Source organism: Echinops telfairi, unplaced genomic scaffold (genome assembly GCF_000313985.2).
Source record: "Echinops telfairi isolate 266 unplaced genomic scaffold, ASM31398v2 ScPeMD7_1;HRSCAF=3_0, whole genome shotgun sequence".
Taxonomy (NCBI): Eukaryota; Metazoa; Chordata; class Mammalia; order Afrosoricida; family Tenrecidae; genus Echinops; species Echinops telfairi.
This window is the reverse complement of record NW_022103896.1, coordinates 21,609,489-21,636,327: the sequence shown is the minus strand read 5'-3', so window position 1 is coordinate 21,636,327 and position 26,839 is coordinate 21,609,489. Positions and strand designations below refer to the sequence as shown.

The 26,839-nt window shown below is 48.5% G+C and overlaps 1 protein-coding gene across 1 annotated transcript in view; it reads right to left on the bottom strand.

The window, feature by feature from the left end:
• Window positions 1-26,839, bottom strand: part of EXT1 (exostosin glycosyltransferase 1) — a 309,869-nt gene that overhangs the window by 112,037 nt on the left and 170,993 nt on the right. The window lies entirely within an intron of this gene.

The window sequence follows — 26,839 nt, the reverse complement described above, 5'->3', positions numbered from 1 at the left end:
GAGGTTAGAATACAAATGGAATTTTTTTATTGTAACCTCCTCTGTAAGTGAGCTTTCACCAGCCAAATATCTCACCAATTCGGAACACCATTTCTAAAGCTCAGTCTGGTTTGCTCTTTCCCCAGCAGTATGTCCCAAGACCGACGGCGTTTTCATTCCATGTAGAAAACACCACAAGAGGTGGAGGTGGGACGTGCGGGTAATCATCACACAGACACCGTACGTTTCCTGTGGGTTCTTTCAACTTACTGGGATTTTCATCATCGTGCTTAAATCCACAACCAATACTCATGGAAATAACAGCCAAGAGATCCACCCAAGCATTGCCACACAAGACCTCTTTGAAGGTCTGGTGTTGAAGAGCAAGGATGGGACTTTGAGGACCTCAGGTGAGCCTGAAATAAGCCGTGGTCCTTTCAGTGGCCTCCTCTGCACGTGAAAGTTGGACAGTGAACAAGAAAGGCCAGAGAAGGATCAACACATTTGAATGTCGGTGCTGGTCAAGAATGTTGGAAAGTCCGTGGGCTGCCCAGAGAACAAACAGATGTTTTGGAGGAAAGTACAGCCAGAACACTCCTTTGAAGCAAGGATGGTGGGCATCATCTTACGTCCTTGGGCCATGTGGTCAGGAGAGGCCAGTCCCTAGAAAAGGACATCATGCCTGGTCATGTAGAGGGGCGGCCTGAGCCAAGATGGATTGACACAGTGGCTACAACAATGGGCTCAAACATCAGAACAAGCGTGCAGATGGCGCAGGGCCTGGAAGTGTTTCGTTCTGTGTACGTAAGGTCACTGTGGGTTCGAATGGGCTCAACAACACTGAACAACAAGAAGGCAGTAAGTGTTGACAATGTGCCTTGCTCCATCTAAAATGTCTTCACAATCACCCATTACTGACTCTCTCCAAATGCCTGGGGCAGTAGGTCACCTTGATTATTTTAGGGATTCCTTGAGGGAGTGGGCACAGACCCTTTGCTAAGCTAACTTACCCACAGCTGTCTTGGGATAACAGGAGCCGCTGATTCTAATCAAAACCCCAGGCCCCTGGAGGGCTGCTTCTCATGACCCCTCACCCCCATTAGAATGGATTCACAGGCTTGTAGGCCCAGAAACACCCAAGAAGTACAAACTCCAGTGCAAGCCTGCATCTTCATGGTTGTGGAAGAACACAGCATCACAACACCTGGTCACCCTTTCACATTTTACATCGGTAAGGTGATTTCTATTTTCCTTTCTCTGCTTTGAAAATGCAGTCACAGCTTGTAAAGAGTGGTGTCCTGGTAGGAACGCATTTCCTGACCTTACTGGCCGGCATGGAGCCTGCTGCTTCTCTGGCCAGTGTCATTAACAACAAGGACACATCTTCTCTTCTGGAGACCCCCACCTTTCAGAATAAATACTTACAGATGCGCCTTTCATGCGCGGATCCCGCTGCACCTCATTAAGCCCCAGGAGGCCTCTCAGAGGCAGAGCAAGGCAGCAGAGAAAGAGGAGTCCGGGCAGGCTTCTAAGGGAGCAAACAGCAGGCTGCCCACACACTTGATAGCTGCCACACCAATCTGACTGGACTGCAGGCTTCTAAGGGAGCAAACAGCAGGCTGCCCACACACTTGATAGCCGCCACACCAATCTGACTGGAGGCCGCCATTGGGAAAACTACCTAGAACTCTCTCATCTGGATGCTTTTTTCAGAGCCTGAATCCCCTATTGGCAAAATGAGAATAATAACACTCCTTCAGCCAATTTCAGTGGAGATCAAATGAGCAAATAGATGTAAAAGCACTGAGTAAACTCTTGATGTCCCTACAAATAAATGTCCCTTCTATTATCTAAACCAAGCCTGGATTTGAAGAAGAAAATGCCAACTCCGAATGCAGTGCCCTTTCCTCCAAAACTGCTCTGGGTGTTGTTTATACAATAAGGTCACCAGATTTAAAGTGGGATACCATTGACTGGGGATGGAGGGCAGGGGGGGTGTCCTTGATTAAAAATTTGGTCTATATGGACCAAATAGACAGTTCCCTAGCTTATCGTGGATTCTTTCAAAAAATTGAACTTTTTTAAAACGCCAAAAATCGGGACTGTCCCGCCAAAAGCGGGATGTCTGGTCACCTTAATATAACAAATGCATACTCCTCTGGGCCTGGGACCTCATGCCTGCAGGTCTCGCAGAAGAGGAAGGAAGAGAAAGCAAACCGGGAGCCAGCGTGTACAGACACACCAATTATCCTTGACTGTCGTGTTCGCAGATATTCAACAGTCAACGGAATTTTCATCTGCCTGCAAAGCATTCAAGATAGAAGAAATACAACATTCTACTGTGCCGACTCGGCAGAAGATTATCTTACCTTATTCACATCCGTTTTTTTTAAACTCCCATTGCCAAAAAAAATAGTAAGTCACTTAAAGTTTCGCTGAAATCAATGTACCAATAGAAAATGTTCAATTGCCAATTGGATTTGCCATGGAGGAGACCATCCACTTTGGTTCAGGTGTGGTAGAGTCTGTTAGGTCTTAGAGAGGAGACCCAAGTCTTCCCGATACCATCGAGAGCTACCAGAACCTCAGTGTCCTTTCAGAACCACTTCCACCTTAGCTCTCTGCACTCTGAAGGTCTCCTTTCAAAAGGGAGAAAGAAGGACCCCTCTGTCCATGGGCAGAGTTCTGCTGAGCTGATCTTACCTCCCAAGAATCTAACAACAAGAAACTTGGAAACTTGCTTTCTACCGTGGGCTGCCCAGAGAACGATCACAGGCCGCCTTGTCCTGGCAGGTTCTTTAGCCCTAAGAGGGCACGAAGTCACCATGCTAGAACAGGGCAGCATGCTTGCTAGAGAATGGAAACAAGGGGAATCCTCAACGCAACTGGCAGAAATGATCCACCAACGAGCGCAATCCTACAAATCACTAAGCGGGCGCTCACCCAGCCTTTAGCTCTATGATACAGACGGTCACTGATGAGGCTCCCACCCCCAACAGGGAGAGGCTCCCTAGACGCAAAATGGCCAAGAAGCAATTGGTGAGACACTGGTTTATTTGCATTGGGGGCATACAGACCAGGGCGAACCAAGCCTTGTTTTCCAGTTGGACAAGAAAGGATCCGCTATGGGGGACCCTGTGGGGGTCTTTTTACACCAGTTACAACTTTGAGTGAGGTGGACTACTGAAACCATCGATACCATGACTAATTTACCGTAAGGAAACTCAATGTCATTGCTAACTGTTGTTGTGCACAGGCTCTGTATCTTTCTGATAGGAGGGGAGTAGGGAGCATTCACAAAGCCTCTAGCGGTGCTGCCAGGCGTGTCTTCCCAGGAGCCTCCAGGACCCACAGGGAATGCCTACATAGCTGAAGGGTGACCATTCTGGAGCATTCATGAGTGTCCCTACAGTCACCGTGAGTCAGAGCTGACCAGTGGGACACTGCCACCACCAATTTGCTTTAAAACATATACTGCATTTTCCCAAAGAGCTGGGGTTAATATAAAACACTCAGTAGAACTGGGAGCACAGAAGAACAGAGAGGAGAGTTGCTGCGTTACTTGCACCCGATACTTCAGCCAAACTTACTTGCACTGTGAAACTTCTGGCAAAAAAAAAAATTTGATATGGAACTTTATGGTGCCCAATACCTGGCCCCCCCTTTTCCCTACAATTGAGGAACTTTGAATTGTGGCAATCTTTGGGGTAACAGAACCAGGAAGTGATCAGCGTCACCCTCCACTTGCCACCCTCACCATCCCCCATCCCAGACTATCAGGGTCAGGAATGAAACTTCAGTTAACCAATCAAATGCAGCGCCACGATCCAGCTGTGGCCCTGGCCTGCACTCAGTGCCTCTGGCGTGTTCCCGGGCAAGATCCAGCCAGGGATTGCAGGGGCCTCATTTACCTGGTTCCTCCCTGAATTTCTAGCATGGTCCCAACTGCCTTATCCATGCTGCTAGTGATCCAATATCCCTTCACCGTTTCCTCCACTGCTTCATGTAGCCAGGGCCAGTTTCTATTGTTTGCTACGAAGAAGACTCCTTGCTGCACAGCGGACAAAGCCAACGTATTCCAAGGTCAGTGCTGGATGAGACCTCAGCAATCATCAATGTCCCTTTCATTTGAAACATTAAACATTTTATGCATCCACGAGGAGGTGTGAAAGAAACGATTGGTCAAAGGGCAAATCAGCACAAGGGAGGCCCCAAGGCTGAAAGCCAAGGAGGAAAGAATGGGCAGCAATGGGCTGGGAGGATGTGAGGATGCTGGCAGGAGAAGGGGCCTTTGGATGAGCAGTCAGTGTGCTAGGAGGCCTTGTGGCACGTGGTTGAAGTGCTAGGCTGCCAGCCAAGAGGCCAGTAGTTCAAACCCACCAGCCACTGCCCCTTCGGAAGCACTGGGAGTCTGCTTCTGTACAGATTCCTGGTTTTGGAAACTCTCTGGAGCCATTCAGCTCTGTCCAACAGGGTCACTATGTGTTGAGGTTGGTCCAACAAGCAGTGGGTTTGGGTATGGACATGTAACCAGTGGAAAGGAGCATCGTGCGTATACGATGACGACCATTCTCTATCCCAAGTAATCCTGGGAAGAAAGAAAGCTCTGCTTCATCTGCAGCTGCTGCTTCTAGAAGCATCTCATGGAAGCTACATCTTGGCTCTGTGGGGATGCACTCACCTATCGATCAGGGTTATGAGTGAAGAAAGAGGGGAGAAGAAAACCCCAGGGCTGTGCTTTTGCCATCATGGAGTTCCACCCTGGGAGCTATAACAGCTGGGTGCTAGGACTCAGCTCTCTACTCAACCTCAGCCGCTGCTCAGAGGAAGTCCTGGGGTCAGCGAGCACAGACCTCGTGTGGGCTGTGTGAGAAAATCATCAATGCAGAGTGATGAACTGTCACAGACCTAACTCACAAGCAACAGGTAAGAGCACAGGGGGAATTTAAGTTAGCCAATCAGATATAGCAAGCACCCAGCTCTAGGCCTGCCAGGCTCACAAGGATTTCCGCAGGGTCCGTTCTTTACTGGTGACATAAGCATTCACTAGCCAATGCCACTCCTCCTGGCACAATTGTGGCGTGCCTGAGGGGACCTTGCAGGATCCGGTTACTAGAACAGAGTACCAGATCTCTTCTTACAAAGAAGAGCTGGCAGATCCAGACCACCCAGCTCTCGGTGAGCAGCAGCAAGCTAAACCACTGCACCACCAGGATCCCTTGTGTCTGATATCTGCTGTTCACAGAGAATCGAAGTGAGTCTGTATCTAAGGATTGGCTTTCTATGTCATCCTCTACCCTGCAGAGCACTACACTTGGGGGGAGGGGGGAGTGTATTTCTGGCTGCTATGAAAGCAGATGGGGAGTTGAGGGGGCTCAATGTAGGTGAGACACTTCAGGTTGCATTAACAAAAGCTAAAAGGAAATTCTGTTTCCACCTGCATGCTACATTGTTCCACTTCTTGTAAGCACAAAGCAGTCCAAGTGGCCAGTAACTACTGTGCCGTGTGGCTCCTACTGACCTACCGACGACGGCCTCCTGGGTTACATCAGGCACTTCAGGGAGAAGGATCACTTCAGGCCTAAAACACGCAGAGGAAGCAGATGCGCTAGAGCAGTGGTGCTCAACCTTCCTAATTCCGCAACCCTTTAATACAGGTCATGTGATGATGATCCCACTCCCAACCACAAAATTATTTCCATTGCTAATTCATAACTGTAATTTGGCTACTGTTATGAATCCGGCGATCCCTGTGCAAGAGTCATTCGACCCACAAAGGGGTCGCGATCCACAGGTTGAGATCAACTGAGCTAGAGGAATCGGAGGTACCCCACCCCACTCCACAGGCAGCTCTCAGGGGAGTGAGGAAGTGCAGTATGATGTGGAAGGGCACAGAAGGAATCCTCAGTAAATGGTAGGCAAAACTAGTCTTTCTTTATTCTGTCTATCGGGGTCTCTGGTTCAAAGGGGCTTCTGTATTCTGTACGATCTTGTTCTTTGAGTAATTTGGATGGTGTGACATCTAACCATTCCCCCTCTCAGTTTTAGAAAGCTGTACTGCCCCCAGTGGAACTCAGCTGACACTGGTGTACAGCCTGCGGTCTTTAAGATTTCAACTCAGGCCTGAGTTCCCTTGAAGATAGGCCCGTTTAAACCAGAGAAGAATGGGCTCTTCTTCGATGTCTGTCCGACTGACTGACTGCTCTTCAGACACACTGCCTCTATTTTATCATTTGCATCATCTGTAATTAATGCAGCTGGGGCTCCCTGCAGAGATGAGTGGATGCTGTCCAGGAATCAAATGCATCAAACAACATCACCTGCTCCAAGGAATGTGTAAATTCCAAGGGCCTGAGTGCTTTCATTTATGAAGGCAAATGACTTCCGAGCAGGGGTGGGGATGTGAACAAAAGAGTCACAAGGTTGATGGCAGGTGCCCTTAAGTCGTTTACCCCATGGGGCAGAGCCAAACTGTCCCCATAGGATTTTCTTAGATGTAATCCTTAAGGGAGCAGATCATTGGGAATGTCTCCCAGAGAGCCATTGGGTAGGTCTGAACTGCCCACCTTCCAGTTAGTAGCCAAGTGCTTAACCATGTGCACCACTGGGGCCCTTCACGCCACAATCAGAAGAACACAAAGAAGTGCCATCAGGTTTGGTTTCGAAAATTCACACTCAACAAAAACACCGTCAGCAAAGGCTTTGCCCTTCCACATCTTTATTTACCTCTGATCTAAATAGATGCCTAAATTTCCTGGAGAGCCCAGGTTTCTGAAAGGAACTGCATTGCTCACCTGTCTTCTGGTGAAAAGATCTGCCAAAATTTCTAGAAGAAAATTAGCAACTAAAGCCCTGGATGCCACAATGCATTTCATCAATCTCACCTCGAGGTTTTCGCGAAACTTGAAAGTCCAGCCGTTTACCCATGCAATTTACAACTCCTCAGGGCACCCTCTTTAGGGTTCTCTGCCACGTGGGTCATGATGCCTGGCAATAACTATCTCCTACATGAGAAACCCATTTAGATAAAATATCACACAGAATGGCTGCGGTGCTACACACATCACAAGCCTGTAAATCCCAATTACTGATTTTTCACAGCTCAACTGAAGCTGGTTATCATTCTCCATGAGATCCCCACCAGCCACACACACAAATACTGGCCTGCGTGGCTCCACACCCCCAAAGGCTGCTTTAAAAGGCCACTCCCCCTTTCTGCTGCAGGCGACCAGTTCTATGCCAGAGAATTTTCAACCAATGGCTCTCTGGGCTTATAAACACCTTGTTAAGTGTGACTCTGACTTCTCCAAGTTGGGCATCTTAAAAATCCAAATCCAAACAATTCCTTGGGGAAAATGGCCTCTGGAAAAAATTCTAATTTTCTTCTCAGAGCAAATGAGCATGGCCATCACTCCTTTTCAACAAGCAGGCATGTGGCTAGTGTGCATCACAAATTCCATACGCTACAGCGCTGTCTCCCTACCTGGGAGTCCCAGGGAGGTGCAAAGGTTTGGGGGGCATCCTCTGGAGCGCAGCTCTACTCTGACACAACAGGGAGGCGCCATAGCAACTGGCCAGTGCCTACCCTTGGGAGCTTACTCTCTCCCAAGAGAAAAACCAGTGAGGGGGTGGGGAAGACAGCACCATTTAAAATAACAGTCATACCCCAACTGATAACACACGCGGTAAAACGAGAACGCATCCCCTCGATCTGATTTCATCGGACTCACTGACAGGCAGGGCCAGATTCATGGGCAAGGGGCCAGCATCCAGACACAGGGGACCCCTTGCCCACAGGGGCCTCATACTTCGGACAATTCAAGGCTATTGCCATCTTGAAACCCTTAATAGATTTCGAACAAGGGGTCCACATTTCCACTTTGTGCTGGGCCTCATAAATTACGTAGTCATTCATGTTTGCAGGCGAAAGCCTTCGAACATCAGCCTTACGGAGTTACCCTCGGTATTAGCCACCATGGCAAAAAGAGACATCCTAGAACTGAAGAATGAATGATGGTTATTTAGTATAGCCTTGAGTGGGGAAGGCAACTTCATCCCTACTAAACAGGCCGGTCTGACCTGGTCAGCCTATCACTTAGCAGTTGGATCAGAGAACTCTGGAGTTGAGGGGGGACACATAGGGCAATGGTCACATTTTGCACAAAAAGAGCCCAGGCACTTGGGTGGCGTGCCTGAGAATGAACTATGGGTCCCAGCAAAGGATGAAGCTGAGGACAGGCCTCAGCTAGCTACTTTCAGTTCCTCCTGATGAGTCTGATGGAACCATGGCCGAGTTTTATCCCTCCTGCCCATCTCTGTACATCAGCCCCTATGCACAGAGCCTGGCATGCAGCAAATTGTTGGTAGAATGCATGCACGCATGCATGAATGAATGATGGATGAGCATACCAAACAGGCAGTAAAATAATCAATGGTCTCTCCTGGACACTTACGCTAAAAAGTCTGATCTCTGATTGACTTGACAAAATTCAACCTTAAAATCTTCTGATTTGTTTCTTCTTCTTTTTTTGGAAATGCCCAGCAGGATGAGGGTGACAATAATACCAAGAATATTTATTTAAAATGCAGACTCTGAGGGCGGCCCAGAGATCTAGCTGGTAACGGATTTAGCACATCCAACAGAAATTAGCAACTGCAAATCCTCAGCCTCATAAACCACAGCTATTTGACACCTCGGGCCAGAGACTGGGTACCTGTCACACAGGACTAGGGACGACTGTGATCTGAGGCTGCACGGTCTCCTGACACTTCTGTCAATATTAAAAAATAGACTACTGCACTGCATCATAGGTTGGTTGGTTGGTTTAAAACAATGATAATAAAAGAGAGCCTCTATGCACCACTGGGAAGTGCTGTGGATCTTGAGGTATGCACCCTCTGAAACAATTCTCAACCTCAAGGTCAAAAGGGCAACTGGAAGCCCTAAGCCGCAGGGTGATCAGATAGCATCCTAGAGAGCGGCTTGCTTGAGTTCAGCCCAAACGGTTTCTGCCCTTTGGTTTTCTCATCTGCACATTGGGGTGGTGGTAGTAGGACTACCACATGGCTGGGCTCACATATGTGCAGAGCTCGAGCGCACCTGGCCCCCAGTAAGTGCTCAGTCATAAGTGCTGTCCTCTAAGGCTTCAGCCTGACCACTTGGTTTGCTGTATGCCAGGCTCTGCTGTGCTCTAACTGAGTTCAAGAAAGCGATAGCTCAGGAGCGTCAAAAGACCCACACGGTAGTAAAGGCACCAGATACTATCTCAGAAAGCTGTTCCTGAGGCAGCTGGAAAACAAACAGGCGGTACCCTATTCTCCAAGTTAGTCTTGGTTGCCTTCCAGCTGTGATGGTCCATATCCAATCCAATGTATGCAACCTGAATGATACAGGGAACACATGGACAGCAGAAGGGTCCCTCCCTCCCACGGCCAGGCGTATAGCCTCGCTAGAAACGTCATCATACCTGGGGAAGGACCGTAAAGTGTGTTGAACATCATAAAAGATAATGACACACACCCCCAATCAAGTAATTAGAAGAAATCCTTTCTGGCGGGTCCTCATGGGTGATTCCCCAGGATGGTGCCAATTAGGGTCACAGGTGCTAGAGCTGCTGCCCAAGAACAAGCTCATCCCAGTAGCACTTGACGGTAAAGTGTGCATGCCATACGAACACGATTGTCTGAAACGGGTCTGTCTGTCACTCTGTGTTTGATAGGAACTCGGAAGAGTTGGCCAAATGGGCAATCTTGCCATTAATCAAGCTAGACAGCTTGGCACTCAAGGTGACCCCACCCGTGGCCAGTCCACGTCCTTCATGAGATGGCAGCACACTGGGAAGGAGAGCCCAGAGCACCATGAGGTGCAGGGGGAGGGGCACAATGGGTGATGACCACCATTCATCCCCGGGCTATTAAGGCAAACTCAGGCAATGAAATGCAAATTAATTCTTTTATCCGTGTGTGTGTGTGTGTGTGTGTGTGTGTACATTTACACACACAAAGTGTGAAATATCCCACAGGCTTTTTGTAAAAAATGGGTAGACTTTTCTTTGAATACCCACATCTGGTCTACCTTCCCCCCCTCATCCCCCAAATAAACATTTTCTAAATGTGGATTAGGACTAGAAGGGTATGGGAAAGGGGAAGAGAAGGTGATGGCAAAGTGTCTGCTGAGTTTTAAAAACACATTTATCTACTTACATAAGTTGAAAAAGTCTTCTCTACTGGAAGGGAAGGTCAATAGATGAATATATTTCCTGTTTGTGTGCACAAGCACAAACTCTCACACACACCACCAGAAAGTCATGATTCAGAAAAGAAGATTAGATATTAGGATGTACAAGTCTATAAAACGCAAATAGCCTTGTATTTTTTTTGAAACTTGTTTCTACTTCATCGCCTGTGTCCCTTTACTGAGGCACATGGCAGTGACCGTCTGCCCTCCTCAACGGTCCACCTCCTCTCGGGTCAGGACCCTCGCACCCTGCACTGGTGGCTTCTGGTCTTGTATGTACGTTGGATCGCCGGAGACGATCTGTAGCTCATTTGTCATTTGGAGCGGTTTGATCTCAAAGGTATCTAGTTAGGGACCACTTTGGAAGGGAAGCCACTCACTGGGGCCTTCAGCATCCAGCCACATTCTTTTTATTTAAAGGTTAACGGTACTTGTTATGCTCAGAGGAATGGCCATCAGCGCTTTCTTTGGCTAGACCTCTCAAGCTGCAGGTTGAGTTTAAAAGCAGAAAAATACAGCCGGTGGTTGAGTTCTGGGCTTACGGGGTTTTTGGTGCTTTGACATTCCAGGTGCTACTGGGTGCACCTGGAATACATGACCATATGGTGTAAAAATGTCATCAGACACCTTGGAGCTTCACCTGGCCCTCCACGTGTCCACATCCTGGTCAGGGAGCAATCCTTCCTGCCGGTTCTGGAAAGGTGTGGTGTTCGCCTGGAGGTAAGGCTGATCTACATCTGATCTAAGGGCTATGACTACTTTTAATGAGCGTGATGGAGGGTCTGATGTAAAAATGGGCACACCGCTTACAACGTAAGCATGGTACTCACCACTCTGCCTGGCGAGGTTCTTGAGCGTGGCATGGCCATACAGCATGGCCTAATTCACCCCTCCACCCCACTATTCTAGTCAAATTACTAAGGGTGGGGTGGGGGTGGGGTGGGAGCTTCCTCCAAGAAGCATCCTTGACTTCCTGGACCTGCAGTTTGCTATAAGTCAATTGCCAAAATGAAGGCAAATACAGTTATGAAACCCACAGCTTCTTAGACAAACCCCAAACCAAACTTATTCTCATTGAGTGGATGCTGACTCCTAGTGACCCTACAGGACAGGGTAGAACGGCCCCTGTAGGTTTCTGAGACTTTCGCTCTGTAAGGGAGAAAAAGACTCATCATTCTCCCCATCTGTTAGTCACAGACGCAGAAAACGCTTCTATGACCATCAAAATGAGAACAGGAAACCAAAGAGAAGTTGTATTCATCTCCACAGACACCCAAAGCCCAGGCTGCAAAACCCCTCAGCTGATGGGCAGGACAGAGAGAGCGAGAGAGCGAGAGAGAGAAAGAAGAGACTGACTCAAAGCCACCCAGCTGGGAGGGAGGCATAGCTCGCTTTCTAAATGTGGTCTGGCCCATTCAACTCCGGCCATACTGCCTTCCTGCTGCTTCAGGAAGCTAACCGGCTCAGGGCCACTGCACTATTTCTTTATGTCACATATTCGTCTTCAGCCCTCACAAGGCTGGCTGCATTCTTTCTATATTCAATTTTCACCTCCTAAGTCCCTGTCAGAGAGGCCTCCTTGATCATCAACCTATTTGAAATAGCTGCGTCGTTGTGGCTGGGTGCCAGGGCGTCCACGCCACCTTCCAGCCACACCGGGTGACAGAGCAGAACTGCCCCACAGGGTGTCCTGGCCGTTCTCTGTACAGAAGCACACCACCACGTCCTCCTCCCACGGAGCCACAGATGGGCTCTAACCACTGACGTGTCCAAGAACGGACTGCACTGGACGTGAGCGAGGCTTGTTCAAAAGGCAGTCATAATGGAGCGGGCTGGAAAGCAAGAAAGGGACAGAGGGATGGGAGAGGGGCAACTCCAGTGTGGGGGTGGGGGTGGGGGGAGAAAGAGAGAGAGACAGACCCCACTCCACTGGGATAACGGACTGATAGCTTCGAGAAACAAAGGCGAGCCGGGTCTGGTGGAGTGGTCCACTGAGGTGGGTACGAGAACCAGCTTGATAAGGAATGCGTTCTTCTTTAAGGAGAAGGCCACCTAGACCCTAGAGCACCGGGAAAAAGGAACTGGGAAACAATGTAGGACAAAATTAGAGTTCTCCAAACCAAGTACATCATGGAAGTCTTGGCTGATTCCTTGCAGTGATCCCTGGCGCCTTCCAAAAGATAATACATTAGGGGAATTTCCTTAATAAAAGGGTTTAGGTCGTCCCTCCCAGATATTTCACCTATGTCTTTACTAGTGGGCTTACTGTTCTGTCTGCTGGAATAAAAGTTTGAGGGAGGTGTTTTCTCGTTCTATTTCCACTGTGGAGTCCTGGTGAGGTCACTGGTACCTGTTGGGATACTAGCCACAGGGTCAACAGTTCGAACAACCACTTGTAGGAGAAAGATGGGGCTTTCTGCTTACACAGAGATCTATAGCCTTGGAAATCCTAGGGAGCCGTTCCACTCTACCCTCTAGGGCTGCTGTGTCGGAATTAACTCAGTGGCAGTGGGAGCATGGACTATACCCCATTTACCTCCCCCAGAATGACCCACTCTGGCCCATTTTAAGTTAAGAAACATGACTGAATGACTGAATGAAGGGAGGAAGGAATGCAAGAGCCAGGACAGAGAAATGGAGTCCCCCTATAGGCACGTCGAAGAGAGGCTTGGCATCTACTTCCAAAAAGTCAGACCCTGCAAACCCAGAGCCGGGCCTTCCCCAACACACAGTGGGGCTGCTGAGTTAGACCCTGCAAACCCAGAGCCGGGCCTTCCCCGACACACAGTGGGGCTGCTGAGTTAGACCCTGCAAACCCAGAGCCTGGCCTTCCCCGACACACAGTGGGGCTGCTGAGTTGAGATTGCCGCCATCCGGATTGTTATTCAACTCAGCCACCACTCCACTCTCAATGTGTTCCTCCTCTGGCTTTCTGGCCACCTGACCAAGTCCAGACTCCCTCTGCCCACAGGCTGAGTGGGGTCCCACCGCCTTCCCTCTCCTCACCAGCGAACTACCTATGTGGCACCTCCTTCCAAAGGACCCGCCCCTACTAGCTGCAACCCTGGGAACTCAGGCTCTGCACACACTCGGTTTGGAGGTTTTCTCTCGTTTGGAAAACCGGCTTGTGGTTCCTCTCCTCCCACAGGTCTTCCTTCAGCACTTCCAATATTTTTGCAACCACTTACTCTGGGGCACACCTATCCATTTCTAAAAGTCCTCCCTGTCAGCAAGTCCTCCCCTGAAGAGCGGGATTCAGAACTCGTCAGGTTTTGACCTCTTCCATCTGTTTCTCGGTAGTGGTTAGCAAGAAAGGTCTTAAAAGGAAGGGCCTATTGACTTGCCTTCAGGGACAGCAAGGAAAGGGAGAGTCAGAGACGCACAGCAGGTCGGATAACCCAGTAAGCAAGGTGAGCGCTGGCTAACTAACTTGCACTGATTTACTAATCTGTAGTAAACCATTCCTTACATCTCTGATGTCCATCAGAGGGATAGGGTGGGACAGGGAGGAATTAGAAGAGAAGAGAGGTGGGCACAGCCCTGGGGCTGCAGGGAGAGAACATCAGGAGGCTGGGGGGTCAGCCTGGGTGCTGGCAGATGGCCCTGGGATTCAGGAGGCCAGGAGTGGTTCACATCAAGTGTCCAAGTGGAAGCTCTGCAGAGAGTGGCCACAGAGTCAAGTCCCTGGAGGAGTTGTCACACCCCATTTCCCTTCTTTCTCATCTTGATGCCCCTCGTTGCGTGCCTGTGTCTCCTCAAAGGGCTCTTGCCCTTCAGCTCTGGGTTACAGAATGAAAGCCGGAATGGAGAGATTTCACAGCGTGCCGGCCAGCTGGGGGCAAGAAGAAAACTGGCCACGTTCACAATGGGCGGGGCAGAGGCACACACAGGCGCATGCGCGGCTAGCACCCTCCCTCCCAGTCAAAAATAGAGGTTGGAAGGTTCAGATCCACGCCAGTGCCTTCTCCCGGTATGGGTCCCAGCATGCATTTCTCCAAGAAATGCTTAGGACTTAGAAGAACACAGCCTCAGAAGCCTCCTTAGAAAGGCGGTGCCCTTTGTTAACACAGGTCTCAACAGGGCTGCTAACCACAAGGTCAGCGGTTTGAACCTACTTGCAGACTTCAAAGAGAGAGATGAGGCTTTCTGCTCCTGTGAAGATTTACAGCTTTGGATAGCACCTGAGACAGTTCTACTCTGACCTATATGGTCGCCGTGGGTAGGAGTTGACTGGACAACATTGTTTAGTTTGGGGAGTTACTTTGGAGGGGGGGGATGTTTTTATGTATTTACCTATTTATTTTGGTCAAGCAGTGTTAGCGCAAGCACTTGTTTTTACTTTCTAGCTTTCTCATGTCATTACCACCACCCCCCCAAAAAAAACGAGCAAAAAACCAAGACTGTGAGTCATAAGCTGCAGCTGAGATTGAGTGACTGAAGAAAAACGCCATGCAACTGCAAAACACACAAAAACTTGTGACTGTCTAAACTTCCCAACCGTTTATATGCGCCATCATAAACATTCCTAATTGCTTAAACCAATTTGATCTGGACAATCTTGTACATGTGGGCTGGCGCCTACCACTGGAGATCAATAAGCCGTATCATTACCATGGTTGTTACTGCCATTGGCCTCCACCTGCCCATCCGCTCCCCCACCCCCAAGGCGCCCCACCCCCACCCTGGGCCAGTAGATCATCAGCTGCCTACCCCTCCCCCCAAAACACCTCACTCCCCTCATTCAAAAAAGCCTTTTCAAAATGGATGCTTGTTTGGCTTCTTTCTCCCCAGAATGGTTGTGTGTGCTTAATATGATTAACAGCTTGAGTCATTAAAGCACACTTTAAAAGGATTGCGCAAGATTACCCTCAGGGTCTCCACAAAACTCACAGCACAGACATCCCCGGAGGTAATGGAAGCCCCTCTCCCCAGGTACTGCAGAATCATGGCCTACCCTTCAAAGCAGCTTCCTCGACCAATCACATCATCCAATGCCAGCTTCCAGAGTGCTCAGGCCCCAGGCCTGGACACAGTTCCAGTGGACGATGGCTGGGTCATCCTGATTTACAAAGCTCTTACAAAGCTCGTTTCTTCAGACGCCCCCACCTCCACCCCCAACCTGGGGCTCAACTCTACCAGCCTGCATGTAGCTGTCCCAAAGAGCAGATAACCTGGCCAGGGGCCAAGGCCCAAGACACAAAGCCAGCTCTCTCTGTCAGCCGGCTTCCTCATTAGCTGTGCAGGCAGAGAGTCAAGGCGGAGGTTCCGCCCTGTACTGAATGTGCATCTGAGCATTCTCCCGTTTGTTTAGAATCTCAGGCTGGGAAGAGAAATGACCCTGGTACACGATATGCCACAGTAAGCACTTGATTGAGGGGGAGTGTGTATGTGCACGTGTGTGTGCATGTACACATCGGCTTACAGTCTATAGTACTTCTGAAGGCAATCTTGGAGCACAGAGTGCCAGAACATTCTCCAGAAAAAATAATCTACATGAACCTTAAGTGTTAGAGTCCTGTGATTGGCCAGATCTCTGATGGCATAGTGGTTATGCACTGGGCTGCTAACTGCAAGGTCGGCAGTTTGAAACCACTAGCCCCTTCGAGGGAGAAAGATGGGACCCTCTGCTCCCCAAAGACTTACGGTCTCAGAATCCCAGAGGGGCCCTTTTACCCTGTAGTAGGGACCACAATGGTCAGGACTGACTCCTTGGCAAATGGCTTTGGTTTTAGAGTTTGGATCTGGGAGAAGCCTCCACACATTGACCTTCACTCCCCCACCCCTTCACTACCCCCCTCCCCCAATCCAGACTTCATGTTTCTACATATGCACATTCCAAATATTCAGTAAGTCCTTGTTGCTGTGGTATCCCGTATGGGTAGCCCTCCGGCACACGGTGCTGTTTAAATTTTAATGAATAAAAAACAAACCAAAAAACTCTTAAAATCCAATTCCTTAGTCATCAGTACATCCTAGACAGTCAAGGCCACTTGCTGTGTTTTGACAAATAAACTACACCCGTGCCCTGTGGCTGCCCCCACCCGCTCCTTTTATTCAGGCTGTTTCTTGGATCAGATGCCTCTCCTGTCAATGAGCAGTCAGAGCTCTGTCGACATCCCATTGGGCCCTTTGAAGAATTGTTCCACCACTACCACATTCAGTATAATAGCTAACACTCATCAGTTGGTGCGAGGCTAAGTAGTTTACCTAGGTAATCTCATTTAATCTTCGCGAGCCACCCCGGGAGGTGGGTACCATAGTTATGTTCGAGTGCTAAGTGAAAAAGACTGAGGCAGAGAAAAATACATTATTTGCCAAAAGAGCCAAGATTACATGGAATGGTCTCCATCTAGCTCCAGAACCCAAATTCTTACTCATCATGAGTGCCTTCCTGAGGGGACATCCCAGCATTCCTTACGTTACTGTGAGTTGTGTGCATAGCTGCCTCCATCCCATCTCCTTCTGTGAATTTAATAGCCTAGATTGCAGAGTTAATTTCTTATCCATGTTTTTCCTCGGGTAATAAATTGGAGACCAAAACCTGAGGCTGTTGAACAACATGAATGAAGGAGAGTTTCCATTGGACTACTGCATCCCAGCTTCTCTAACGGTGTCCATAGTTGTACCCAAAAGTTGTGGCATGCAATGACGCATGCCAGGATCTGCGAACTGCCAGATTCAGAATGGCAACAACATGCCATTCAAGAAGTGAGCCTTGTTTCAACTCATCTCCCCTGGGGTCAAGCCCAGGCAGGCAGCAGGCTCCCTGCTCTGCAGGGCTGGTGAGAAGTAGGGTAACATCCAAGAAGACAGGTGGAAGAAAAAGACGGTTTCTATAGCCTGTTGCAAAAGCTCAAATGCTATGGAATTTGCCGGTCAGGGACTGGGGGGTGAAGACGAGGTACACTGACTTGCGGTCCTGGAAGAACCCCTCAGATCGAGAAGACTTGGAGGACAACTCCTTTAGGACCAACACACTAGGCAGCATGAAAGAATGTTACAGCTCATTTCAAACCAAATGACCTTTACTAAACAGCTACACAGGGACAGCCCTGGGGTCTGGGGAGTAGGCTATTTAAAGGTGAATTAAAACAAGCTGTGCCCTCAAGAAACTCATTAGTCTAGTAGGGAGCCAGCCATTAAGCCAACCCACAGTTATAGAAAGTCGACCTTGATAAGGTCCACAGCGAGGCACACAGAATGATAACATCATGAATTCTGAATGAGCATCTCCCGGCTTGCTGGGTGGAATCCGCTGGCGCTTTGAAGGATCAGTGAAGTGTTTGGGAAGAGCAGAAGGAGCTATAGTCCTTCCTGCCCTGCCCTCCTTGGCTGAGCCAGCACCATCATCCAAGACCTAGTGGTAAGCATTGGGTTACTGATGGCTTCAGAGAATCGCCCTTGCCTTTGAGAGTTGCCTGTGGAAATGCCAGGGGGGTTACTTCCCACCCAACGGGGCAGACAGCAGTCAGTCAAGGATAGAGAGGCTCACGTTCTCCTCTCGAAATGAGATTGCTCTGTGGAGCTCTTCATGCTGTGGATCTCCCCAGGGGATCGATCAGTGGAGGTCACACATCCCTGGCATCTGCCCTGGTTTCATTGCCTTATATCTTGGTTCCATCCCCGGAATCAGGGAAGAATACTCTTCCAATCACTTGCACAAGAAGGCCCATCTCAGGTTCTACAACCCAAGGCCATGGTCAGGTCAGAGGGAGCAGCCACGGAGGTAGGGGCATCACCATGTGCTGGGACCCCGTGGAGGATAGAGACCTGAGGAACGCTGGCATACTTCAGAATGGCTATGGAAAGTGACCAGGGGGGTCTATTGAATGCCACGCTGAGAAGTTTGGATCTTTACAACACAAGCTGTGTTGACCCACTGGAAAGATGGAGAGGCATGGGAAATGAGGAGTTTTAACGCAGAGGCTTAGCGACTACTATAGGTGGGAGGGAGATGAGATCTTGGGGTAGGTCTATCGTTTAGAAAGCTTGGAGTTCACAGATTGTATGGCTTTACCTGCCCATAGTGGTTACCCAGGTTATCTACTGCCTGTTCATAGCCTTTCGCAGGAGCGCCTTCATTTCTGTAGATGGGAGAAAAGGAGAAGAGGAGGGTCACATGATTGAGCTAATGCTCAGCCCTCAACTCCACCTTGAACTACAGAAAAGAAATCAATGGCAATGGCTATGCATGAGATGCTCCAGTATGCCAGTCTTTGGGTACAGTACACCCTTTCTCTTGTGTACTCTTTAGGGCTGTTGGTCTGGCTTTTCCTTCCCATTAGACTAGATGAATAGGAGGGAAGAATCCCAGCCCCAGCCACACAGTGCCCAGGAGGCCCCACTTAGAAATGACACCGAAGCAGGTCTTACAAACTGGACCACTCCAAGACTTTGAAACGGAAGAAGAAACAACTCAAGTCATGGCTGAACGACTTAGCAAGAAAGACTATCACGATCAAAATTAAATAGGCAACTTAATTATGGATCCCATTTCTACTTCTCAACCTATTCTCTATTTCCAAGCACAACAATTATTATTGATTTTGCTAACAGCCATAATAACAACATAGACATCATATACTGCACAGTCATGGGCCAGGGCTGTGCATGCACAGTGCTCAACATCAGGTGACTGCATTCACTGTCCTTCATTCGTGTGATAGCTGGAAGATGGTGACGTCAAAGACACACACACACACACACACACACACACACACACACTCCCGCTTTGAGGTGTCTAGCAATTTTCCCATCCAACTCAAGACCCAGTCTGACTCCAGGGATCCCCAGGCAATCACTGGAGCAGAGAGGAGTAAAGGTACCATGTCTGGGAGACCCTGCCCTCCTCCCCATACTCAGGAGCTCCAAGCCAAAACACACGCCCTGCCAATGAGCGATTGATTCCGACTCAGAGGGACCTTATACTTCTACAAATTCACTGCCATCGAATCAATGCTGATTCATGGTGAACCTGCAGGATAGCGTAGAACTGCCCCCAAGGGTTTCCAAGACGATAACTCTTTAAGGGAATGGACAACATCCTCGTTCTCCACGGGTGCCTATTTCAGATGCAGAACTTTCCCCGTGAGATTCTATAGCCACAGAATACAGAAAAGTGACTCCAGTGGGCGATTTCTGACTTTTAGGATGAAGGCATTACAATCTAATAGTAAGACTTCTGCCAGAGTTGTACACTTCAATCTACATTTGCTTGTGAGGCACGTCTTTGTACCTGCCTCAGTTTCCCCTCTTGCATGAATGCTTCATTAATGTTTTTTAATGTTGCTTTATTTATGCCAAGGGCCTGAGGGAGAACCAATAAAAGAAGTGCGAAGCATTGAAAACCCAGCAAAACAAACCAACAAACAAGCCTGCTACTTTCCAGTCCCTCTGCTCACAGCAGCCGACGGGGCTGGGGAGAGCTGCACCCCTGAAGCTCCGGTTTCCACGCTTGTGATTCGTAGTGCAGTGGGAGGGTCTGTATTGGGCTGCTAACCTCAAGGTCAGCTGTTCAAACACACCATCCATTCACCAAAGAATTAAAACGTTACAGCCTCGGGACTCCCACAGAACAGTTCTACTCCCTCCACTGGGTCACGGGGAGTCAGAATTGGTTCAAGAGCAGTGAGCTTGGTTTGGGGGGATCTGCTCAGAAACAGACCGATGCATCTTTCTCCAGACAGCCACTCGCTGCTGGGTTGACTAACAATCTTCTCGTTAGCGATGGAATGCTTAACCACGGTGCCACCAGGGTTCCCTGCAAGCATTTAGTGACCAAAAAAGCCCTCCATAAGTGCTCTGGTAAAATGATGCCAGCACCCTCAGGCCCGCTCCTGATGCCAGCCACGGGAGGGTGGTGTGGGCAGGCCCAGGGTTGAACAGTGCCCTGGAGCCCGAGGGTAACCTGGAGAGGCACAGAAAGCAGCAAAGAAACGCTGTCAATGAATGGGACCGACCGGAGGCATGGGGACCAGGTGCAGAATTCCAGCTGGTTTCAGTAAACAAGGGCACTGTACAAGGCAGGGTGGGTGGGCCTAGGGCACCTTAATTATTAACTTCTCATGTCCTCCGGTAGACTGCAAAACCTGTCCTCCTGTCACCCGGAGCTGACCTGGGGGGCGGGGGTGAGGGTGGGGACTCCACACCTTTTTCGGGGAAAGTGAAACCTACACTGCAAATGAGACCTGGACTTGGGGTTCCTTCTTGAGAATGCTTCCTTCCTTCCTCCCTCAGCCACTGCTCCATCAGCACTTCACGAAAGCGTGGGCGCATAGGCCAGGCCGCTGGCATTTATGGGACAGCGCTTTGAAAAGTATGGGGGCTTGAGCCAACAACAGTCACAAAGGAACCACCTAAGCTTTCAGCAGAGATCTGCTGCGTCTTGTTAAAAGGTCCCACCGTTGGTGACTAATTAATTCCACTTGGGATTTGAGGGAGGGGCGAGGGCGGGCAGGCATGATCACACACAGATGTGGCCCATCCATGGCACAAGGAACTACATACATCGGCCTTGGGGCTAAACACACATCCCAATGACAGGGGTATGGATAGACAACACCGTCTGGGTTTCAAACAGTTGCCTCAAGATCTGGCTGTGCAAATACTTTTCCTTTCCTTTCTTCCTCCTGTTTTCTCCTCACACAGTGTTGCTCTGGAAAACACACCTCGTGGCTTTAATCCTTGCTAGGGACTGACTATGACGGGTTAAACAGATCCCCTCTATCAAAAGAGGAAGTTCACCTCCAAGTGCAGGCCCGATACACTGTCCCCAAAGGCGCAACAAGGACACCAACTTCTGAAACTTTCCAGAAGTGGGAGGCACAGTCACCACTCACCATCCTCCTGCCACTGCCCTACGGTCACTTCTAGCTCACAGTAAGCCCACCGCACTGAACGCAGGGGCCTCATGGGGTTTCCAAGGCCCTCGGTCTATATGGGAGGGGACGGCCAGGCCTTTCTGCCGAAGAGCAGCTGGTGGGTTCAAACATCCGGCCTCTTGTGCCCCCAGGGCTCATTCACCAGCCCCCTGAGGCTCCCACACCGTTTAAAAACTTTTAAAACATGGAGAAAAGAAGAGAGGAAAGGTCCTCCAGGGCATTGTTGTTTTTTTTTACAAAACAAAACAAAATAATAACTTTTTAATTGAGTGATACTATGTGAAAAGTACTGAGAGAAGTATTTTAAATACATTATATTTTTAAAGTTATATATTTTAACAAGGTATTGTTAATACCACTTAAAAAATCATTTTATTGGGGGTTTATCACAAGCCATACATACATCCATTGTGTCAAGCACATCTGTTGCCATCTTCATTCTCAGAGCATTTGCTTTCTACTTGAGCCCTTGGTATCAGCTCCTCTTCCCCACCCTTACCCCCCCCCCCCCCTCCCACCAGGGCATTGTCTTTTGATCATTAACTTACATCACGTTCATACCTACCACGTGGAGACCTGGGTAGTAGAGCAAGGAATGCTCCCCCCTCATTCTTAAGGAACTTGCAGTCTAATTGGGGATGCAAGATGGATAGACAAACTCAAGGACACAGCCCCCAGGAGAAATACACAGCGCAAGTAATCACATCTGCCTCATTAGCCTCGAGGAGCAACAAACTTAAACAAATTGCACGGCCACCTAAGAGATTCCAACTCAATGATTCCGACTCATAATGATCCCATATACGGTTTCCCAGGCTGGAGGTCGTTATGAAAGCCAACAGATAGTGTTGGCTGTCTCCCAAGGAGTGGCTGGCTGGTGGTGGCTTTGAACCAATCTCCTTGAGTTAGCAGTCCAAAGCTCACCTGGCACTGTCGCCAGGGCTCCTTAAAGAGCAATAAGAACTCATAACAAAACAAACTCCCTGCGCTACAGAGTTCATTCCAACCCATCGTGACCCTGCGGGACAGCAGAACTGTCCCCTGTGGGTTTGCAAAACTGTAACTCTTTATGGGAAGCAGAAAGCCTCATCTTTCTTTGGTGGAGCAGCTGGTGGTTTTGAACTGCTGACCTTGTGCTGCAAAGTCCACCCAATCTCTCATTGTGGAGAGGACTTTTCCCAAGAAGGCTCACAGACTAATTTTCTGTCCCCAATGTGGGCGGAGGGACTACCCATATGAGCTCTCACTCACCTGAGATCAACCCTCAGCACTCTGAGATCAGGTGGGAGGGAGGTGTATGTTTTAAGCATCTGCCACCTGCTTCCAAAATGGATTCCAGGCTGCTTGACTAGGTGCTCACATGTGCCCGGGGTGAGCTTTAAGACGGAGCAGGAAGCTGCACCTAAATCCTTACAGGTGCTGGGAGACAGAGGAGGTTGATGTGAATTAGCACCAGGCTACTCTCACCGGTAGGGCCCAAGTTTGGCTGAAAGCATGCTGCCAACCAGTGGGGTGTTTGTGGTTGTTGTTAGTGGTGCTCTTCCCTTCTGACCTCCTCCCCTAAATCAAAGGAGCTGCAGCCATGTACTTATGCCCACCAGCTCCTGGAGGCACCAGGTGGGTTGGAATAGAACTGGGCTCCCCGGGGCCTTTTCAGAAGGAGATGGTCAGGCTCTTCTTCAGAGGCAGCTTGGGTAAGGTGACCAGATTTTAACATTGGTAAAGCGAGACACCATTGATAAAACTCATATCCTGGTGAAATAGCCACATGGCAGCCGAAAACCGTCTACCCTAGCTTGTCATACATTCTTTCCAAAACTCGGGACATTTTTAAAACGCTGCAGGATGCGGGGAAAATTGTTAAAAAGCCGGACATCTGGTCACCTTAGCCTTGGGGTCAACTCAAACCTACAACCTTTCAGGTTAGCAGGGGAGGGTTGTCACCCTGGGAGCAGGCCCCTCCCAGGGGCTTCCCTGGAGACCTTTCAACAGCAGTTAGCAAACACCACTGACAAGCAGGCAGCATGCCTGCCCGTTGTGCAGGGCCGCCCCTGGACTGCTCTTAGGCTGGAACGGAAATTCTCGCGCCCTTCTCTCCATCCATGGGCTCACACGCAAGTGCACGCTCTCGGGTAACACAGACCCGACGATGGATGATGGGCTACGGCGGCTGTACTCTGTAAAGCTTAAATCGCACACCAAATCCTCAGCAGCCATTCGTAACCGCCGGCATACAAGGCCGTTCCTTGAAGCCGATCGCTTCAGAGTCGTCCCACAAATATGCACCTGCCACTTACAGGGGAGAATGGTTTGTAGCCATTAAATCAGGACTGTTCCGCTTAAGAGGCGCTGTAGCAAAACCCTAGTAATTTGTCTTGATCTTGTTCCCCCGCCACCCCCCTTCTTCTTTATCTTGGGGCCTGCTTACATGCGTAGCATGAGCTATTTCTCCCGTTTGTCTACGTATGCTATTGAGTTGTTGGTTTTAAATTCCTGGCTTTCACATATTCTACATTTTAAATTCTAATTTACTGTGTAATTAAAACACCCATGCACATTTGTTCTCAATTAATAAAGATGAATTATTCCCCAGTGGAAAACAACTCTATTCTAACTTGGAACTGGAAGGGCGGAGAGGCCCAAATTTTAAATGTTATCTAATGACGCTAATATTCTTTCCTGAGTATGTTTAAGAGGTAGACCACTATATCCTCCTGGGGAGGGGGGGAGGAGGGCTTAGGATATCACCCACATGACAAATATTCCAAAGTCTCATTCTCACCCTCACAGAGTTCCACTTTACCAGTCCAGTGTAGAATTCTAATTATCTTAAACATGCTCCAAAAATGAAACCCACTGCCATCGAGTCCATGCGTACTCACAGCGACCCCCTGTGGCTTCTGAGACTGTAACTGTTTTTAGCAGGGAAGCAAACCCTGTCTTTCTCCTGAGGAGCTGCTGGTGGTTTTGAACTGCCGGCCATGCAGATCTCACCCAATGCTTAACCCTACACCACCAGGGCTCCTTTTAAACAGTCTAGCAACGTGCTTATACTAGCATCCAGGAAGAAAGGAAAGGTTAAGCGGGAATAAAAGAAAGGGCAGTTGAAACTGCCAGAAGAATATTTAGATTGACTGAAAAATACCCATGTGGAATCGCTAGATCCGTCAAAAAAATAAGCCTTCACACTTAGGCCTTTAGGAGTATTTAAGAGGGTTTTTTAAAAATCATAGTGAGCCACAAGCAAGAGTCTCAAACAGCCTTACAATCAGACAGACCACTGTAATCTTGAATATGCTGAATCGAACATGATACTTGGCAATCTAGTCCCAACCTGAACTGGTTCTGGGTGCAAGTTTCTCTTACTTGTCACATGACAGAAATTTCTTCCCTAGCTTTTGGGATGTTGACGAGAGCCTGTTCTTTCTTACTCAGTATCTGTATTTTGGTCTTTATATTATTATATCTTTAACAGCTAATTTCATTTTTTATTGTTCTTGTTGGGCTTCCCAGTGTGTGATGCACAAGAGGAGTGGATGCACAGTGATAATAACTGATACAAGGGTTGATAGGGGATGCAGGGGAGAGGAGTGGGTGATAGGGAGGGAGAAGGGATTTCAGGAATAAAAATGAAGGGTGGGAGGGAGCACTAGAATTGACTGTGGTTGCACAACTCATTTTCAAGGTGATTTAATCATGTTGGGGGGGTGTTCTAAAATTGATATGAGAATGATTGTACAATTCTCATTTATATGATGGAAAGACTGAACTACTGAATTGTATGATGTGTAAATTATGTGCCAATAAAACTTTTAAAATGTTTTAAACAAAACCATAGTGGACCAGAGAACCAGCTGACATACTGTGACGCGAAGATAAGTCTGATATTGGGCCCTACCTAGTTCACACACACACACACACACACACACACACACACACACTGTCAAGGGGGACAGATCTATAAACACTTGGCAGTAATTTTGTCAGCTTGGCACAAGTCATCTGCAAAAAGTAAAATTAATGAATTACGATTCAAACAATTATTTTGGAATTTAACTTGTTATATGACAAAAGCCTCCAACATCATATAACAGAATCCTGGCTATGTGAGATATAGATTTGCACCTGGTCACAAGGAGCTCTTTTAACTAATTCAAGGACCTCTTCAGGGATATTTTGCAAAAGAATAATAGGTAGCAGTCGGTCATTCTGCTGGATTTGCTAATCCAAAACATGGGGCTAAGGGCTTCACTTAAGTGCTTCTTCTAGCCCAACATCAATCACCTATGGGAAGGCAGGGCCCAGTTTGCAGACAATGGAACCTGGGGTCTCAGAGAAGGGAGACCAGAGGGCATCTAAGTATCCTTTTAAAATCACTAACAAGGAAAGTTCTACGAGACTTGCCACAAAATCTGCAGCCTGTCCTTGGAGAGGCCACAGACCTTCCCCCAGCAGGTAATTCAGAGAACCGATGCTAAGCTGGCTGGTTGTGAGGGCGGAATGGGGATTTACACTGAGGACTTTGTTCAGGGTTCAACACACTTTAATTACATCAGATAAGGCCTGCTGTTCCCATTTTTCCTGGAAATGGGGTACGAGTCCAATTCCTGTTTATTTAAGCTCCTGCCACAATGAACCGTGGTTTTGTCAAAATATAACTACAAAACGGCTAAAAACGAGTGGCCATAATGGGAAGAAAAGCTGAATGGTGCGGTGTCACTGCTCAAGCCAGGGCCGTCATTCGGGGGGCTTAGATCACCTGCACCTGATAGACCGGGAGACGGGGACACTGGGGCAAGACGTGTGTTGAAAAGAAAGGAAAAAAAGGCTAAAACTCAGCCTGCTGGAACGTTACAATGGATGGCCAATGAATTGTGCACAGGATAATACAGCCCTCCCTCGATAAAGAATCGTTCCCATCAAATGTGCATCACCATATTCGGCCCTTATTAAACAGCATACACATTAGCTGAATACTCACTCAATAAAGTACGAAAGCGAGTGCCCAATTAAAGTTGTGTTAGTTACTTTTAAAGACAATTGGCTCACTTCTTCAACAGTAGCAGGGCAAACACTGACAGCCCTTCCCAGGTATTCTGCTGAAGAATGAAGATGGAGAGATAAGGGGCCACACCATCTTTAATTTAGCCCGCACATAATCAACGTGCATATCACGCAGAGAGCCTCCGTATCCTATCTGCTTTTCAACCCTGTAGCGACTTCAGTGGGGTGTGCCAGTGAAGAATGAAAGATGGATTGTGCACGCATCACAAGTCCAGCATTTTCACAATCATATAAATGTCACCCATCAACTGATAACTGAAACCGCCAACGAGCAAAGCCTAGGGTAGACTCTGCCACAAAATCTACAGCAGGTCCCTGGAGAGTTGGGTTGCTCATAGAAACCATTCTAGGGAAAGACTGAAAAACGCTAGTTAGGCTAGTAAATAAGTAACCGCTTTTAATACTGACAAGGGTATGAATCGGTTTACCAACTTTAATTCATTTACTTTTCTTCCTTTTCCCCATTAGGTGTGTGGTCCCTCCCAAAATAGGTGCTGTAAATCCTGTCCCCCTTGGGACTGGCTTTCTGAGTGACGTCAGTGAGGACAGGCGCATGTGGGCTGCGTGCTCGACCCATCGGCTGGGAGAGACAGGTGGAAGCTTCGAATCCTTGGGAGGGATTTCTCATTATATCTTGACTGCATTTTTCAACAATCTTTTCTGATGTCTCTTCCTACAC